The following is a 15,003-nucleotide window of genomic DNA, read 5'->3' on the forward strand; positions in this document are numbered from 1 at the left end:
GCTATCTCGCCCTCGAAACGGAGATTTTTCAGGGGCACACTATGGACCGAGGGCTATGGCAAGTAGGGGTGGGGGGAAAAATCGATTCACATAAGAATCGCGATTCTAATCATCCACAATTCTGAATCGATTCATAAACTTCAAAAATCTATTTTTTATTGATCAATTTGCGCGCCCACGGGCTGCGCGCCCCCGCTGGCTTCCGTACACAGTGTTGCAGCAAGCTTGAGAAAAAAAGAAAAAAAAAGACGCGGCACAACTCTGTGTATCCCTGGTACTAGTGTTGCAGCGGAAAGAGTAATCTCCACAGCTGGAGATATTGTCACAGCACAGCGAAGCAATCTCAGTCCAGAACACGTAGATCAGCTTCTTTTTCTGCAAAAGAACCTAGATGTTCCTGATTGACAGTAATCCCACATGGACAGTTATGGACTGTGTGTGTAATCCTACACTCCAAGCCCAAGATGTGTCCACCCTTGTTCTGTGATTTGTTGAGAAACCACACAAAATAGCAGTTAAAGTTTGCAGTGTTATTTGTACAATGTTATTTTTGAAATATCAAAGAAAACACCAGTTACATTGTTGTGTGTTTTGAAATGGGCACCTTTTATGAGAGAGAAAAAGGCAGCCAGCCTAAGCTTTTATTTAGGCAATTTTATTTATTAACAGAAGCTTTATTTTTTGAATGCCTTAACTTATTTTGAGACTTACTAAAAAAAGTTTCTATTTTGGAAAAATCACACAAAAAACCAATTTGTGTTATTTGTGTACAGTTTATTTTTGTAACTTCTGGGAGAAAAAGGCAGCTAGCCTTAGCTTTTATTTAAACAATTTTATTTATGAACAGAGGTTTTTTTTGTATACCTTGAACTTATTCTTGTAGTCACTGAGAGTTGAGACTTACTTTTGGAAGAGGCGGCAGCTGGCCTAAGCTTTTATGTAGGCAATTTTATTTATGCAAGTTATTTCTTGTACAGTAAGTACGTTTTTATATGTTTAGCATTAATAAATGTTACATTTTGTCTTAACTCATTGAGTGCCGCGCTCCTTTCCAAAGTTTTAGTCAAGTGTACCGGCAATTTAGACCATTTTTGACTTTTTATGTAGAGCCACAGTGTATTCTATATTATTGCCACCAACACATACTGTGGCTCAATTGAAAGGTTTAACTTTATGCTTCAAGTGGCCACAAACCGTTTGTTTCTACGTGCCTCCGTTCCTGAGAAAAGTCAAGCTAAACATGGCTGGGTTTCACCAAAATCCCTCCTTTTTTTCTAGAAAAGGAGATAGAGCGTCTTTTATGAAAGGTGCGCTGTTTGTGTCTGTCGCTCTTCTCACACTCGCATTTCTGGATCAAAGGGCTCGTATAAGATAAATATATACAACAATGGTTGTTCTATTCACAAAACCACCAGCGGGGGCGGGGGGGGCGCCACTAAACAACAATAACACAGACGCACCGTGCCGTGTCACAGCTTCTCGCCGCGGAACGTGAGGGTCAGTCGGCCACCGCGGCTCGGGAAGACCGGTCCCGCCGGTGGTCGCGGTCCTTCTGTGGTACGGGTCGGTGATGCCGGTCTGCTTTGGCCCAGAGACCATCAGATTTTACCGCGGGAGGACTTTGGGGAGGACACGGTGTTGCTCCAGCTGAAGACCGGGCGGACTGTCGGCTGAGAGCTTCCTGTTTCTGCTCCGAGCAGCTCGAGCAGCTGGAGCAGCAGCGCAGGTGAGAGCAGAGCAGCAGCGGAGCAGCTGCGCTGCATCTGCATGCAGAACTCCGTTTGCAGAAGCCGAGTTATGATAAAAACTTCCAGATCATGAGCTGTCATGTGACTTTGATCGTCATCTATTTCAGTACTCCTCGTCGTAGAGTCCCCAAATTTACATATAATGTGTATTAAAGTGTCTATTTTCATAATTTAAAAAAAAAGCAAAAAACGTAAAATTACGTTGTTGGCACTCAACGCATGGGAACGAAAAACGAGAAATTACGTGGTTGGCACTCAATGAGTTAAGTATGCCTTTGTGTGATTACATCATTGGAATCAGTTTATTTAAAAATCACATTATGGTATACAAACTGTATTGTTTTGATGCCATAATTTGCCTTAACACACTATTGTATCACTTTTTGAATCGAGAATCGTTTGAATCGAGAATCGGTTGAATCGAGAATCGATTTTGAATCGAATCGTGACCCTAATAATCGGAATCGAATCGAATCGTGAGCTACCCAAAGATTCACATCCCTAATGGCAAGTTTCCCAGAATGCATCTTGCGGCAACCGACAGCTGTTTTATTTCTCACTGTAGCGCTGTTATTACGTCATTTTGTTAAGTTTTAATATTTTTTCATGCGAGAAAGTAGCTGTTTAGATCCCCAATGTGCGGTCGGTTTATCCACATGAGGCTGTTTAGACGTTTGCTCCGATGTTTTTCGGAGAAGTGAAGCTCCACGTTGGAGCCTCCACCTGTGGAGCAGATCAACGGCTCGTCATGGAGACACCACCCCATCCGGAGAGCTTGTCAGCCGGCCAAACTCCCGACCTCATCCTGGTAGAAAAGACGACCACTAATTAACTTACCCGCAGGGTTTTAAAGGTTTACCGCCGCGTAGTTACATTCTTTTTAGGAGATAAATGCTGGTCTCATTGATGAAATGTAACAATTGTCGCATTAATTTGTTTGAATTAAAAGTGAAGCTTCATGTGTTTTGGACACAGGAGCAGCACTGCCTGGGGGCTCTGTAGCCTATACAGAAATCACCACATTTACATCAATAAATAAATGTTTTACAATGAACCGATCAGTCTTCATTAAATTTTATTTTATTTTATTAAGTTAACGTGGTTTTGAATAGAGGATTTGTGGCAAAAGCTCGTCACATCTGCTTATGTTTTTTTTTTTTTTTTTTTTTTTTTTCACGTCTGCTTATGTGAAAGCCAGCAGAGACTACTGATGATGTATGTAATTGTTGAAGTGGTGTCCCAATTCGTAGGGGTTGACTTTCAACCCTACTCCTTGTAGCTCCGTTTCAAGGGCAAGGGTTAAGGGCTAGGGCTAGGGGTAGGGATGAAAAATAGAATTGGAATTGGGCACATGTCTTACAAAAGTTGTGTTCCCTGAGTTTCTTTAACAAAAGGGCGGTAACTGCAAAATGGAAAAAAGCAAGATTGGTCACAATTGAGATGATATCATATTCTTTTATAATGTGTTGGTTTAGTTTCTGTTTTTTCATATTAAATCCAGTTAGGTAACGACTGTAACTGTGACAACTTTACATTATAATGAAAATAATGCAGCAGTGTTTTCACAGCATTACAGCCCACTCTGTACTGCTTATTCTCAATGAATTAGATCTCCATTTAGAATGCAAGTGCATTTACTCCACTCTCTGGTCAGACTTTATGGAGGCAGCTCTGGGTGTTTCCATTTCCATGATTGAATGTGATGTCTTTATATCATTTATTAAATAACAGCTGGTATGTGGATTAGCTGCATTGGAACAGTTGCCCTTTTGTTTTTGTTTTTTGTCCCCAAAGGCTTAATGAAATTTATGGCCTCTATCCGGGTAGTAACCTACCCTCCGTGTTTTGACTGGATTTTTCTTTTGATTGTTTAATCTGGTTTAGAGGAGACAAAGACAGTACACAATTTGTGTTTCACAGAATCTGCTGTTTTTTGTATTTCATTTTCTTACACACTAACTGAAACATTCCCAGTCCCTACTGTCAGCTCCACCATGCCCACATAGGCCCATTGTTCAATGCAGGACATTTGGATTAAAAACATTTTTGTGTAATTTTCAGGCATTCTAGCACATAGCCTACATGAGATCTACGTCATGCACCTATTCAACAAATAAATCAAAGGAGCTCTATGTAATAAATGGTCATTACACTAGTATCATAACCCCCCCCTCCTTCTGATGAGTCTGACCTTTGAAATCACATGGCAGGATATTTTTTTCGTTCTTTTTTTGGATACAGTATCTCCCATAATTACTGACTCTATGTTGATTTAATAACCTCTGTGATTGATTTTCTTTTCAATTGTGTGTCACTGTATGAAAGAAACCTCTGAGGAGGCATGAGATGAAAATGATATTTTTAGCCGCAAATAGCATTATGACTGTGGGAATGGAAATGCCAGTCTGCTGGTCAGTCAGTCTGCTACTTTTGGCGAAATTTAATTAACCCAACAACTTTGGATGACTTTTGATTGCATTTTTGTATACAACATTATGAATCCCTGAGATGTTTGTTTGTTTGTTTTCCCTTGACATTGCCTTCAGAGCCACCATGTGATTGACGTTTATACATCTGACACTTATGTTAACCATTACAATGAATCACAATAATTTTGGTTGTCTCATAAGTTTTCATCCAGAAACAGCATGGAACCAAAAGAAACATTACAGCCAAATACCCAGATCAACAGACCAAAATCCAAAAAATGCACCAAAACAGCACCAAACTTTGTGTTTGTCACCAAAAGTTAGTAAGCCAACATGGTGGACAAGGTAATTCAGAGTATGTTATTATTGTCACCACTGCTGTGTAGTTAAGTAGGCTACTGTCTCTTTCGTGTGGCCAAAGTTTCTTTCTGTATGTTATTTGCCCTACAAATGGAATGAATGCCACAATTATTTAAAGGGATTTCAGATATGTCAGAGGTGCAAATGGTTTTAAATGTGAAAATGAGTAATGCCTGTGTTTAAAAATGGTTTGTCTTGAATTGAGATCCAATTCTCATTCTGTTTAAATAAAGGATTTAAATGAATGTTCCAGGAAAGTGAACTTTGGAGGATGCACAATAGATTACAAGTCACTGGAAAGGAGTGATTAGACATACATTTCCCTGGGGCGGCACAAATTGACTCCAAGATGCATCAAAAAAGAATCTGTGTGTTTAGGCTGAGCTGAGCACACCCACAGACACATTCAGTATTATCTGGCTTACAGTGAATGCGTGTACAGTTTTGGTGCAGTCTCTTTTTTGGCGGAATAGCCTGCAACAACTCAAGGTGAAACCTTAGTTGATATAAGTTTTTGTCTTTTGATAGCAATACAAAAAATCACTAATGTGGTTGAGACCTTGTGAAGTCACAGAGAACCTAAATCTCTTTGTGACTCTCCTACTCAGTCTCTTGGGCTAGCAGCACATCAGCAGAATAGATGTGTGGGCATGTAACATATTATTTCCTATAATTGTTCACTTCAGACAAACATGGATGTGAGGGCATATGTGTCTGAAAACAACTCTTCCTCTCCATGTTCAAACTGTATTTCCTGTCTTCAGCCAGTCAAGTAGAAGAACAAGCCATTCATTTTCCTCTCTCTGGTTCAGGCATAACTGCCCTAGCAAAACCACTTTAGCTCAGCTCATTTCACACTGACTATAAGCAGACCATGCAACTCATCTAAAAGAATAGAGAAGAGCGAGGAAAACAGGCTCCATTTCAAGCCTGGCTGGTGTCGAGCTGATGATATGATTGTAACCGTGGATGTAGGCCTACACAATGTACAAAGTGAAACACAGAAGGACCAATAGCATTTTTTTTCAGAATAGATCTACATAATTCATGAAGTACATTGGATGACTCTGAATACTGATCCAAATGCTCATTAAATTAGTTATTCATGCTGTTACAACATGTTACATTTATTCACATAGCGATCCTTAAGGGTAACACTGATAGACAAGGATTTCATCTGGCTGAAAACGACAACAGAATTTCTTACAAGTAGAACAGAAAACACATCTTTAGTTTTCAAAGAGTTAACAGAATTTCACTATAATAATGAATCAGTGATGAATGACTGGCATTACATCTGAGAAACCCCACATGTTTTGATGTCAGTTGTATTAAGGGCACATCTTTGACAATTTTGGCCATGGTGTATGATGGAATTTTTAATTGCAGTCACTGTACCACCACTGTCATGTCAAACATAGTACAAACACATTGTTATGGAAATGAACTACTAATGAGCCAACACATAAGAAATTACAATTATATTTTTTGTTGGACAAACATTTTATTATATCTTACTAACAGCTTCCAGATTCTATCTATTTGTGGACTTGTCCATTTGTTATAGACTGCAAATTTGTGTAATTAGACTGCAAAGCTGACATATTTGGTTCAAATGTCAGTACATCATGCTAACCTTCAGCTTATTACAGTGGAAACCGCTTATAGTGATCACGGATACAGAAATCAACCGCTTATATAGATCAAAAGGCTTGGGACGGAATCATTTCTATACAAATGCTGTTTAAATAATTTGTTTATAGTGATCAAGAAATCCGCTTATAGTGCTCATTTTTGGTCATTTTATGGATGAAAACATGTGCAAAACAATTTAAAAACTACGTGTAGCCTATTTATTTTATTCTCGGCGGTGTCCCTTTGACGTGCACTGCTGCAGCAGCCCGCACACGTCGCCGTGCTGTGTGTTGTTGTGCTGTGTGCGTCAGCTGGCTGCTGAGCCACATGACTGTGGGTGCAGCGCGTGTTTTTTTTTGTTTGTGTTGTCTGTCAAAACATGGATGAATGAAACATATCGACTTTATATCGACCGCAGACGTCAGGAATAGATTTTGGGCTTTTGGCTCGTTCAGTTCATCTCCGCATAGCGCTCGTTGTCCGTTATTCGGAGCGAGAGAGAGAGAGAGAAGCGCGCACTGCAGGACAGCAGCGCGCGGTAAAGTGAAACTGACAGTGACATATTATTGCCTGTTCATTCACGAAAACCATCCTGAAACACTCTCAGTCAAACAAGGTGGGGAATGAGAAACTGCGGCGCTACTGTAGCCTATAGTAGTTCGCTCATTTTAAAAACACACCGGCAGCAGCGCCCGCGGATCTGTACTGAGACGTGTCACGTGAGTTACTGTAAATGATGCTGTGTGTGGAAAACCAGCTGTGGTCTGTGTTTGAGGTGCAGACGGGTGAGTTTGGAGCTGACGAAATAATCGCGCTGCTGACAGCCGTTTCATTACATTTTTCTCATTGAAAAACTATACAAATGGCATTTAGATGATGTTCTGCATAAAAAAATAAGTGAAATAATAAAAATTTGGTTTTAGTAATCAACCGCTTATAGTGATCAAATTGACTCTGGACCAACGTGATCACTATAAGCGGATTCCACTGTATTAATTATTGTTGTGGGAAAGAAAATCAAAGTTTGGAGATATACTTCTATGGAGTGTTTCCCTATTTTATAAGCATGCTAGTTATCTGCAACAAAGTATATATTCATGTATTACTCTGCAAATCACCAGTTGGTGGCAAACATGTTCCTGGAAGCACTACATAGTTCCACATGGTTGTACATATTGAGGGTAAATAGAGATAAGACTGAACCAGGATGCGAAAGTGTGAATTCAAACAGAATCAGAATTACAGTAACAAACCAGTATGACTACCTCAATTATAGACAGAAACTGCAAAAGAAAACTAGCAATGTTAATACTACAAAGTGTTTAGTTGTTCAGAATGAAGACATTTACACATTAAGTTTACAATATATTGTAATTATTTACATATGCTCAGACCCTCAGTAGCTTTTTCATAGTTTGCTGTTTTTGCTATAATTTGGACAATTCTGTACCAACATTTGACAGGCCGGATTACAAGCCCAAAAGGCCATATACGACCCCCGGGCCATATTCTGCCCATGCCTGCATTATGTGGCACTATGTACTTATGTTATCTGAGAATTGTATTAATTGTATTAATGTATTAATGCATTGAGAATGTTAAGGATGACACACAGTGAGTATGAGCCTGACACAGAGACAGGCGAGTGGTACTGTACTTATAACATGGAGTGTTGTGCTGTGGGAGAAACAAGATGCACTAACAAGGGTGATGAATACCAATGAAGTGCACTTTTCTTACTTGAGTGTATTTTCTGTCTATATATGGAAACATACAACTAAATGGAATGAAGACATTTCCTCAGCCGGCTCCAGCTCACTGGGTTTCATCTACACACTTTCAAATGTGCACAACTGATGGTCTCTCAAGATACTCACTTCAAAATCATTGACCAAAAAGGCAGAACAGACATTTTTTTTCTTTGTCAAAAACATCAGTCAAACTCCAGGCCATGACTTTGAACTGTTCCAGTTAAGATTAAAAGCCTTTTTTTTTTTTTTTAAACTTCCTCTCTTTTTTTTTTTTCCCTTTTTGGGCTAAAATTAAGAAACCAATGTGAAAAAAGACAGAGAGAAAAAACATGCTCTCAGATAATGTAATGAATGAGACTCTCGTTCATTACATTAGCACATCATTAAAAATCACACATTTATGGTTTATCGCTGCAGGACCTCAAGGACCCACAGGTGTTGTGTGATCATCTCCAGCTGAGTTTCTTTTGCATATCTAATGCAATCAGCCATCTAGTAGACCTGATTCTGACCTGTGATCACCTTCCAAGCAGACGCCAATCAAATTATTTTAACTGCCAGATTATTTTATTAATTGTAACGGCAATTTCGCTTAAAGCAACATTGCAGAGTTTCAGCTCAGTGCTTCCACCATCTGGTTGAGAAGCGCTAGCGTCTGTTACAAGTGTCATAAATTCTTCAGCTCGCGTCACCAAGTGTAAGCTGGTCCAAAATGTATTAGGGCTGCGACGAGTGGCACATTTTACTATCCGAATATTTGGTGTCACTACTACTCGTTTTTCGACAGGGGTAAAAACAAAAGTTATCAGCCAGCGCATCCAGCGTTTCCCATTAATAAACGAGTCTGTGGCGACCACCGTCTCTCTCGCACTGGCACACACACACGGGCACATGGACAGGTGGCGTGGTGACGGTTCTAAATATATGCGCTACATTGCGCTAATGTGTTCAAATTGCTATCCGCCCCCCATCAGACTGTCCAACGGGGAATTCGATAGCTTTGTTTTCTGGTTAGCTGCTGTCTACCGCTCTGTTTTTGCTGCTGGCTCACTCTAGGCTACAGTCAGGTAAGCGTGTGACGTATACCGTAAAGCAGGTCGCACTCTATGGCTCTATGCAGAGGGGGGAGGGGCATTGTTCCTACCCGCACAGGGAAGATACATAGTGCAGTTTCAGCCGATGCGACCCAGCTCAGGCATCCTATTAACCATTTTTCTACCATTGCAATGAGTCTGGAAACATTATTTTAAGGCCGATAAACTCTGCAGTGTTGCTTTAAATTGCACCTATATGACTGAATTTTTTTTTTGTTTGTTCTTTTGTGTGTGTGTGTGTGTGTGTGTGTGTGTGTGTGTGTGTGTGTGTGTGTGTGTGTGTGTGTGTGTGTGTGTGTGTGTGTGTGTGTGTGTGTGTGTGTGTGTGTGTGTAATATGTGCTCATGTGAAAAGAATGTTTCTATATGCAACTTTGAATGTTTAAGTCTAGGTGAGTGTGTGTGTGTGTTTGTGTGCGTGTGTGTGTGTGTGTGTGTGAGAGATAGAGAGAGAGGACTAACAAGTCAAGCCACTTGAATATTCTTTCTGCTATGTTTGGTCCCTGTGTGACTACATTTATGCTAATACAGCCTTTTTATATAAATTCTGACTATAATGTATGGAGATTTGGCACAGCCCATTTGAAGGCACTTTGAAAGTGGGGCTCCCCAAGGGTGTGAGTTTGTAAATGTGTGTTTGTTCACTCGTGCATTTCTACATTCTACATGCATTTCGTGTTGTGTGTGTGTGTGTGTGTGTGTGTGCATGTGTATGTGTGTGTTCTGTGTTTGTATCGTGCTGAGCCCAGGGACATCAGCGATGCCACCAATGTCCCAGTTTCTCACATTCCCCTTAAAAACATGTTGATTCAGACAAACCTCCTCTTCCTCCTCTGCTCCTCTTATCCCCCCTCTCCTCTTGGGATGGACTGGAAGAGACGGCACAACCACAGTAGACGTTCATCACCCACAGCCAGGGTGTTTGATTTCTTCCACTTCCTTTTTTGTGCTTTATTTTATTATTCCAAATAATCTCTTCCCCCAACTGACTTCTATGAGAAACGATAAGAGGACATGTCAATAGGAAACAGCTGGAGCATGCCTGTTTCTTGTGTGTTATTTTAACTACTCAACTGCACCACAAATGTAGGCACCCAAGAGATATAGCGGGTGTATCAACACACAGGGGTATCCATCTGAAGGACCCTCATCTTGCTTTTATCAATCACCAGTGCTACGGTTGTTCCTGCAGCAGTTTCTTTCTCAAGTGTTGGAACTGAGTTGGCATAAAGTTCTGTAATAATACGTCTCCAATGACTTATTGGCAGACCCTCAGTAGCTTTGGGTTGCTTCAAGTGGTACAGTTGTGTTTACAGTTAGAAAGGAGCTGAAAGAACAGGTGAAATCAATAGTAGTCCATTGTTGCAATAAAACAAAGAGTTTGGTTTTAAATCGATGAATTGGTGTGAAATTGGAACCAGAAAGAAAATAGACTGACAGGCATTTGTCTATTTTTGTAATTTAATTTTGAGGATATATGTTTCCACTCAATTTGTTTACTTTACAGTGTTTCCTCTACATTCATTTAGGAGTGGCGGGCCGCCATTCCTAAATCTGAGCCGCCGCTCCTTCAAATTTCTTTTTTTTTTATTGTCGCAAATACACCACTGCTGCATGTCTCCACCTGCACAGCAGAGTCCTGCCGTGGGTCCGGTACTCGTGACTACTAAGGTAAACTAACTATCTTGCTCAGTATTTACTCTTTGGTTACTCCTCAGCGGGGGTGGGTCATCTCACTCTCTTTTTTCGAATCTCTCATCAGCTCCAAACAAACTCGTCTACGCCTTGTTAACGGACCAGTGGTCGCTGCTGTCGCTGTGTTTTTCAACTTAGCGGGTTTGATTCTTGTATCAGACGTCGCGTTCAAGTACTAGTGGAAAAGCAAAAAAACAAAACAAAAAAAGAAACGAGTAAAGATGTGTTGAGCCAAGTCAGCTTTAGGTTGCATTTGTTTAGGATTTGTATGTTATAGAGGCCTGTTGCGCAGGTGGGGGACTGCCCTAACTTTGGTTTATGGGGCTGGTGATGTAGGTGTGTTTTCAATAAAATGTTGGAGCTGAAGCCCTGGTTACATGAAGTCTTTTGAACGCGTTTCAATACACTTTCCATTTTATTGTTTCATGAAGTTAATTTAAAAAAGCCGTTTTGAGGCTGTTTGAACAGATCAAATAAGCAAAATTAATTTTTTGAAGGCACGAAAAACATTTCAAGAGCGAGATGGAACATCCAATCGGGGACTAATAATCCTCTCCTGATGGAGATTTCTGTGGAGTGTTCGTGCAACTGCCACTGCTTTCAGTTTGCAGGTTTCAAATAAATAAACTGAAGGTTAGTCGAAGGAAACCTGCCAGCGAGTAGGTTAGCAGGTTGCCCTGGTAACAGACTCAGAGTCAAGCCTGGACTGGGTTTGTGAAACTGAAAACCCGGAGTTTCCTTCAACTTTGAGTCAACTAAATCAGAGTTTTCACTGAAACTGCTTTCTGAAATGAAGCCTTTATTCTCATGCCTTTTTGCTGATGATTCACTGATTTATTTTAAAGTTGTTCTTCTCCTTAAATAAATTAATTTACTTATATTATTCTGACATTTGTTGAAAAGAAAATAAATATACAGAAGAAGCAGCAGTTTACTCACACAAACATTCTAATTACTGAAATGACAGTAATTACTGAATTCTCTCTCTCTCTCTCTCTCTCTCTCTCTCTCTCTCTCTCTCTCTCTCTCTCTCTCTCTATATATATATATATATATATATATATATATATATATATATATATATATATATATATATATATATATATATATATATGTGTGTATGTATATATAAGTCTTTAGTAAGAGAATCAGAAAAAGGCAAAAGTTCCTCAATTTCTTTTTGAGGACTTTTGGATTTTTTTCAGTCATCTGGCCAAAACTAATCCCTTTTTGTTTTGTTTATGTTGAAAAAAAGTAAATTGCTGGGATTAAAGCTTTAGTCTACATCAACCCACAAGCAGGCAGGCAACATGATCCGTCCCTGACCACCTGCAGAGAGGCCTACACAGAAATCCACAACAGTGACAACAGAGAAATTCTGACAGACTGCCAAGAGCTGAACAACTGAGAGAAGCGGAGGAACCAGCCACCAGGTAACTAAACGTTGTCTCCAAGGAAACCACACTGTCCTGAAGAAGTTCCCTGGCTTCCAACACAAACTATAGGTCTGACCAGGAATAACACAGTTTACTGTACGGGGAAAAACCCTCTATTCCAACAGGATTGATGCTGTATAAAGTTTATATTGACCATTGATTAACACCATCTGCATCTTGGGGGTTATCACATTGTGTTTAACTTGAATTTGACTAGTTGATAAATCTCATTACATAAACTCAGTCGTTCACCTATTGTGTTCCTTTTAAATGGAAATCTGTGATTCAAAGAATCACAGCTTCTGATGAGACTGATTGGATTCATTATATTAATCAATTAATTCAATAATGAATAAGCACACTAAGATCCTAATTGATTTCCTCTCAGGTGGCAGTTACCTAATTAACATTTTTTTTGTTTTGTTTTTTGTTTCTCTTCTTTTTTTGTTGCACTACAACTCTTCACAGAATAAACAAACTAAACAACAACAAAAACACAGGCCACAAGGGTACTATATGGTTACCATCACTAAATGAAAATGGAAACTAAAATCTAATTTCCATTTGCAACAATATGTTTACTGACTTTTATTGAAGACACATCAGTTCTATGGAACAAGCAAAGGCAAGCATATGGGCATTCAGAGTATATAAGTATTTAGAGCCTTTCACGTTTTTCACATTTTGTTTTGGTTACATATAAGGCTGGGTCAAGAGGTTAGAGTCTGGTGTGTTTGCTTGCCCTGTGTGTGTGTGTCTCTCTCTCTCCTCCCACACCTGTGATTCCTCCCATGTATGAACGAGGAGACTGACATCCCAAAAGACAGTTTATTTGTTTCCCCTCTATACCACCTAGGCCAGCCAGTCAGGGTCTGGAGCCACCCTTGTAAGGGGAAAGCCTGGGAAGTTGGTGTGGTTTTTCTTCAGCTGGATGGATCCTGCTCCTTGACCTGGGTTGTCATATTTTGAGACTGATAGACTTGAGAGAGTTGTTGTGAAGTGATGATAAGTAAAAAATATTTGCTTCATGATCTCTCTGCCCCCTCAGTTACATGCCTGTGTCCTTGTAGGTTTTTTATGAATTGTTTTTCTTGATTTTCATGATATCCTGGGGGGCAAGGCCCCAGGTGGCGCTGTTGGTCCCTTAGTTGCTTCCATTACCTCATTAGTTAAATCCCATTCCTCCCCCCTGCTCTGTCTACTCCACCAGATAATGGGTTGGTGCCACCATTTTCCATTTTACTGAAGTTCCTTTTTTTCTCAGACAAATGAGTTGGGCCTTGTTTTGTTATATTTATTGCATTTAGTTGGTACAGCCCTCACAGTCTTCCTCCTCCACATTTGAAAAATCTTGGTTTGTTTGTTTATTTTTATTTTTTTTAAAGGTTTATTTAGAATGGGACCTCACATATTCATGAACATACAAAAAAAACCAATTAATTGCTGTAAATATGTCGGATTTAGCTGGAAGCTAATTTCCATCCGCAGTCCCATGACACATAATTAAATAAAATGACACTCAGACATTTAGAACGATAGACAATAACCTCCATAGGGTGTTTAGCAGCAGTTACAATTACAATGTTGCAAATTACTCAGTTCAGTTGATTAATCTGAGTTAAGTAAATTAACAACTTTTGGTTCACTTACATAAACTTGATTGTCTGTGTTATTGTTGTAACATTTGCAGCCCTACTGTATACTAAAATTTAAACTCTATGCCATTAGAAATATTCTACATCTGCTCAAGAGTGACCCATACAACCTTTCCTTTCCTGTTGGAGGTGAAAATGTCTAATTTTCACTAAGGATGTCCCTTTGTTTTGCTTTATTCAGCTTCACAACCTTGATTAGTCTCCCTGTCCATGTTGCTAAAACATCTCCGGGGCAGGACGCTACCACCATGATTCACCACTAGAGTGGTACTGGACAGGTGATACAGCTGGCCTCCTTCAGACATTAAACTTGGAGAAAGTTTAGTCAAAAAGACTGCATGTCTGCATGCAAGACCGTCCCTACACCTATGAGCTCCACTCCCTCATGCATGTCTGGTGTCAACCTTCACAGTTGTCTTCCTTCTCTGTCATTCAGCTGTCATTTTAGCACCGTGAGGAATTTGCAACACAACTCAACCATGGAGCTGACCATCACCAGTAACCATCCAGTCAGAGGTTTCCTTCATGAAGACATTGCACCCTTTAGAGCTCCATTCCTTATCACCACCACAAAGTGTCTAGCCTCTGGGGGGAGATTCCTCTAATTGGAAGGACCTTAAACCTATGCAGGGTTTCCATGGTGATCCACTTCCTGCATGAGTCAAAGTGTCAAAGTATATTACTTCTGTTCACAATACATTTCACTTAAATTCTCATTTGAATTGATTAAAATGACGCTTTGAATTGATGTCAAACAGTTCAATCTTAGTTTACAGAATTTCACAGGTTGAGGGTCCTTTAGTTTCTTTTAATGTAAACTCCATCAGTTTCTCACTTAAGATAGATAGATGAATAGAGATACTTTATTCATCCCAGGCTGGGGAATGATTGAGCTACAGCAGCATTCACATTAGAGTAAGAAGAATAAAATGGAGACAATTTGAATAAAAATATATATCAACAAATCTATATATATTTTTTTATAATAAATTATAAAATAGCCATCAAAAATATTCAGAAATAAATAAATGATGCAATGCTGCAATATATATGCCAAAAACAGCTGAGGTGTTATAACTAGAGTCCAGAGAGGCTTCTGTCTGCCCACTCTGACATAAGGCTCATATTACTGCAGCTGCAGCGATGGTTGTCCACCTGCAAATTTCTCCCATCTCCACACAACATCTCTGGCAGTCAGTGA

This window comes from Trachurus trachurus, assembly GCF_905171665.1.
Source record: "Trachurus trachurus genome assembly, chromosome: 1".
Lineage (NCBI taxonomy): Eukaryota > Metazoa > Chordata > Actinopteri > Carangiformes > Carangidae > Trachurus > Trachurus trachurus.